Source organism: Phalacrocorax carbo, chromosome 3, assembly GCF_963921805.1.
Source record: "Phalacrocorax carbo chromosome 3, bPhaCar2.1, whole genome shotgun sequence".
In the NCBI taxonomy this organism is placed as follows: domain Eukaryota; kingdom Metazoa; phylum Chordata; class Aves; order Suliformes; family Phalacrocoracidae; genus Phalacrocorax; species Phalacrocorax carbo.
In genome coordinates, this window is record NC_087515.1 from 59799279 (window position 1) to 59804387 (window position 5109).

Below are 5109 nucleotides of genomic sequence, written 5' to 3' on the forward strand. Positions count from 1 at the left end.
GTAATATTTGAGTTTCATCACTGTGTTGCAGCTAAATATGTAGCCCGATATATCAGCAGAATATGAAGCTAGATACAGCAGAAGTGCCTTAATTTTTTTTCCATTTCTGTTGAAAATTCCACTGTGCTGTCATAGGGATTTAATATTTAATTTTGTATTAATTTAGCAGGATATCCTCATAGTCATCATTAAAGTTTAAACCAGAGTCGTCACCATTCAAAGAGGTTTTGCATCTAATTTTTAAACAGCATAAGGTAGGAACTCAGAAGAATATGACATATTGTTTTGCACTACACAGCAATATTTGTTAGATATCAAGAACAACATAGAATGCACCAGAAATGCAAATGGATTATCATTGTAGGTTACTACTATCTGACAGGTTCTGAGTAGTCTGCCATGCCTGTATACACCAACCTCACAAAATTGAAATACGTTGAATGACTGTTTGAAAAGTGTTAACTGATGGATCAGAAACACGTTTAAATAAACTTAAAATCATAGTTTCATGACTAGTCAAAAGTTCATCAGTTTTCCAGAATTTACATAATGAATTGAAACCATTAGTTCTTCTGTACTTAGCATGGAATGAAGCTCACTGGCAAATTACTATGACTTGCCAACAGACAGCTTAATATTTTTAAAGGTATTTTCAGTTTCTACAGTCCAATAATTAATTGAGCAACCTGACTGCAAGTATTTTTAGCAGTCGTAAAGTTGTTGTAGCCTTGATGGTCTAAGGATATGAGGAATCAAATTTTATTAGCAGAGCATTAGCAAAAATAAGTTAAGTGTCTTGGTTTTTTTCCAGAAAGCTTGAATGTTTGTTCGTAATGCTTTGCAGTAAGTAGCAAATTACTACACAACTTCTGTATCTGCACTGTAAACCTTTAATAAAAATGTTTGTGTTTCTTTTATATGTGCAACGTACTGTATTCAAATACACGTTGATTAGCACATAATGCCACATATTAATAGCTTAGCTTTAATAAAATGCCATGCAATCAAACGATACCAACACAACTTCCTTGAAGGTTCTCAGATGAATTACCTGTCTGCTTTAAAGAATATGTTGCATTTTTTATTTTAAAAAGGGGAAATCCCAATAGTTCATTATTTAAAAAAAAAAAATTAAAAGCATATGGGCAGAAATCGGGTTTGATCCAAACCGCACACGTCCCTCCTGTGCTGAGAACTCACTGTAGGGGCTCAGCGCCAGGAGCCAGCCAGCACGGGAGCCTGTCTCCAGCAGCAGAAAGACCGGGTGAGCAGAAACTTTTCCTTCCCAGGTTCTGGCAGATGGAGGTTTCCCAGACTCTTTCCTATGAAATTAAACAGTGTGGGCACATGCCGAGGCACTGGAACAAGCTTGCTTGTACCACTAAACCCAGAGGCAGGGTAGAGCTTGGCACTGCTGCCTGGCTCCCTGCTGTCCTGCATGCTCCTATACAATTTAGAGGCTAAAAGAATTTACTAGCTTAAATGCAAGCTGTTTTGTCCCAGTGGGTCTTATTGTCTGACAATGCTAGCAGGCACATTTTCTCTATTGTTGTACAAGTACTCATAATTTTTAAAAGACTTTGGTGAATTTTTCTTTATGGAGTGACTGCACAAATTCCTTATTCTACAAATTGATAGAGGTTGTTACCTAAAACGTCCTCTAGCAAGGGGTCCCAAGGTTGAGTTGTGCTGAAATAGTCTTGTTTTGTTGATTTTTAAAGTTCTGCCAGATATTTTATTTGGGCATAGCTATGTCTTATATCTGGGGAAAAAAAAGAAGTGAATAACGGACATTCAGTACAACATTTGAGCAAGGTGATATGAATATGACTATTCAGTAAAGAATAATGACTATTTTTATTCTCTTCTTCATGCTGGTCATGATTTTACAGATTTTATTGTATAACTCCTCAGTTGTTTCTTCCCTAGCATGCCCATTGCCATTTTGAACACTCTTGAGCACTACATGGATGTTTTCAGGGGATTACGCACAAGGACTCTTAAGATCTTTTGCCTGATCAGTAACAACTAATTTACTACCCACTGTTGTACATATGCGGTTGGGATTTTTTTCTCCATATGCACACATTATTTTGAATATATCAACTTTGCATGCCATCCATGGTTTGATCCCCCAGACACCCGATACCATGAGCTCTTTGTCATATCTGGCCTAGCTTTGACTATCTTAAGTAACTGTGTTTTTATAAATGTTACTTCACTCTTACATGAAACGTATGACAAAATGGGACATAAAGTTTCTGGGACATCACTGGAAACCTCCCTTCCACTTACTACTGTTTGTTTCTTGACTTTCATTCAGTTATTAGTTCACAAGTTTTCATTAGTTCATTAGTTTTTTCCTTTATATCATTATACTTTTAGTTTATGTAAAGGCCTTTGGTGAGGTACTGCATCTAACAGGTTTTCCAGGACTGATGCACACTGTATCTCAGCTGGATCACTTTTTTCCATATGCTCATCAGCTCCTCCAATGACTTCTGAAAGGCCGGGTCAGTTCTTCGTTCTGTCATACTTGCCACCTGTCTATCCATTCTGCTCTTCTACCTACCTGACTTAGTGAAAAATCAGAACTACCGGTTAGTAGTTCCCCTTTCCTCAGGCTCTTCTTTTTTGTAAAAAAAAAAAGAGGAGGTTCCCGACTGCCATATATTATTATAGCTCTAAAGTCAGTTTTAAAGTGCATAATACAAAACAGTAGCTCAGCAATTTCATACCTGAGTTCTTTTAGAACCCTTGAGTGAATAACATCTGGCCCTCACTATTTGATCATATTGGAAAATCTGATTTCTTCTAAGCCACTTCAGCTGACACTTCATTCTGAGATGCCTCTTCAGGCTTCTCCTCTATGGATGATGCAACATAGAAACTCTCCTAAGCTCCTCTGTAATGAACTGTCATGTGAAGGATTGACACATCTTTTCATTTTCCACCATGTTTTTTATTTCCTAGTTATACATTGGACCCTGGCAGCCTTCCAGTTTGTCATGCTATGTTTACTCTAGGTCTGAATATTTTGTCATATTGCTAACATGTAACAGGAGTAATCAAAGAAGCTAAGTCTGTAGCAAAAAAACCAAACTGACCTATGATCGCTGTCAGTCAGACACTGCATCATTTGTAGGAACATCACCAATACCAGAGAAGTAACCGACTATATCCAGAGATCCCTTCAAAACACCATTTCTATGATCCTGTGATTGCATAGTACAGCACACAGGGCCTCAGTGAGGTTTTGCATATAGAAGAAAGCAAATAAATGCTCTATATAAATCACCTTGCTTTATGTCCATTCTGCACCCACATTTCTCTGTGAATATAAGTGAGACGAAGCAAGCCAGCAGCTGCTGAACTCACTGCTCTCAGCCATTCTCCAGCCTGCATAAGACCCTGGAGAAGAACCATTGTCTGCAATGAGCACATCAGCTGACATCAGGAACTAGCCTAATGACACAACGCAAGAGGATCCTGCAGAGAGAAAAAGGGTGAGGCAGAAGCACATCAATCCCTGAGTTCCGTTTGTTTCATAGACACCACCTGGCTAGAAAGTAAGTGAACATCCAGATAGAAAACCATGTTTTGGTGTCAAGACAGGATGGGGAGGTAACATGAAAGAAACCACAGAAGGTTCAGCTCCCAAGGGCACATTTGTGTGTAGTGGGCAGCCACAATAGGTCAGCCCCCTGGCCCTGAACTGTGGAGCATGGCCTGAACCGCAATGCCACTTGGGGCAGCACTGGCAATTCAGTATATCCAGATTTCAGCCTTTCAATGATTTTCTTGATTTGGAAGAGATGAAACCCCACTATGTGATTTTACATCTTCCCTGATGCACTATCTACTGCCTGGAGAGGAAGCAGTGATAAATTCTGTTTATGATCCAAGGGAAGCTGCACAGGCACTGCACAACTCCCCAGCAAGACACAGATGACCTCTGGTATGCAGAGCCATCTGCAGCCTCCCAAAGTCCCACAGTAAAATGACTCATTTTGTTAAGGGCAGGACCTAGTGTTTTCTTTGGAGGAGGATCTTTGCAACCATTCCATACTCCTGCTCTCTCTGTTAATATTTACAGTAAGGATCAGCACAATAACTATACACAAACCTGTATTCAGTTTTTAGTGTAGCATCAGGTTAATTCCACTGCACTAAATTCACCTTTGGCATTAACTGAAGAAACAGAAGATATTTTTTCTCTGTGTTGGATAATTCAGTGAAAGTTTTGGAGTCATTTGTAACATCAGGCTAAATTCCTAAGTGCTACATTAGTGAGAAATATAAAAGTAGTATGGCTAAAGGTGAAAGACAGACATTTATTGTTTATTACTCCAATTAATCACCTCTAATCCAGCAGCCTTTTCTAGAGTACATGTAAATTTGCACATACCCACAGATTCACAGATGAATATGCTGCTATTTGTTGCAACAAAACAAAACACCTTGAGCTTGAAGAAAGGTGTGTTAAAGCCTGTAAAAATTATTGAACACACAGTGGTTTTTGCTTCATAATACTTTGTAGATAACATTTTATTTCACTGTTCTTTTCATCATAAACTTAGAGGGAAAAAGTGGTGCTTCTCTTTAGACTATCATTGATATCTCTGCAAAAAGCCCAGCAACAGGCATCAAATGCGTTAATAGGAGCTACACATTTAACTAGAACAATCATTTCTAAAAAGGAATAGGGCTGGAAATAAAAGCATTACACAAAGAACAGAAGATTGCTGCTGTGTTGGGGAAGGAGCAGCAGTATGATCACTGAGCTTACACCAGACAGGAGGTAATACAGCAACTACAAAGCAGAGGCAGTAATGTTAAAGGGAAAGGGATGGAGGAGTGGGAAGGGGAAACCTTAGTAAAACAGCCTGTGGTGATAACCACCACTGTAACATTTAAAAGTTGCCTTCGGTTTTTCTCCAGTATAGGTAATCCTGATTTCACTGAATTTTCCTGCATAATAAATTTACTTATACTGTTCTGTTTGGGGTCTTTTGCTCACTCACTTCTAAATTGTATATTATTGTTGATGTATGTTTGTTCAGGGCCTGTAAGAGATTTTCTGAAGTTTTGCCATGGTTACCTAAAATC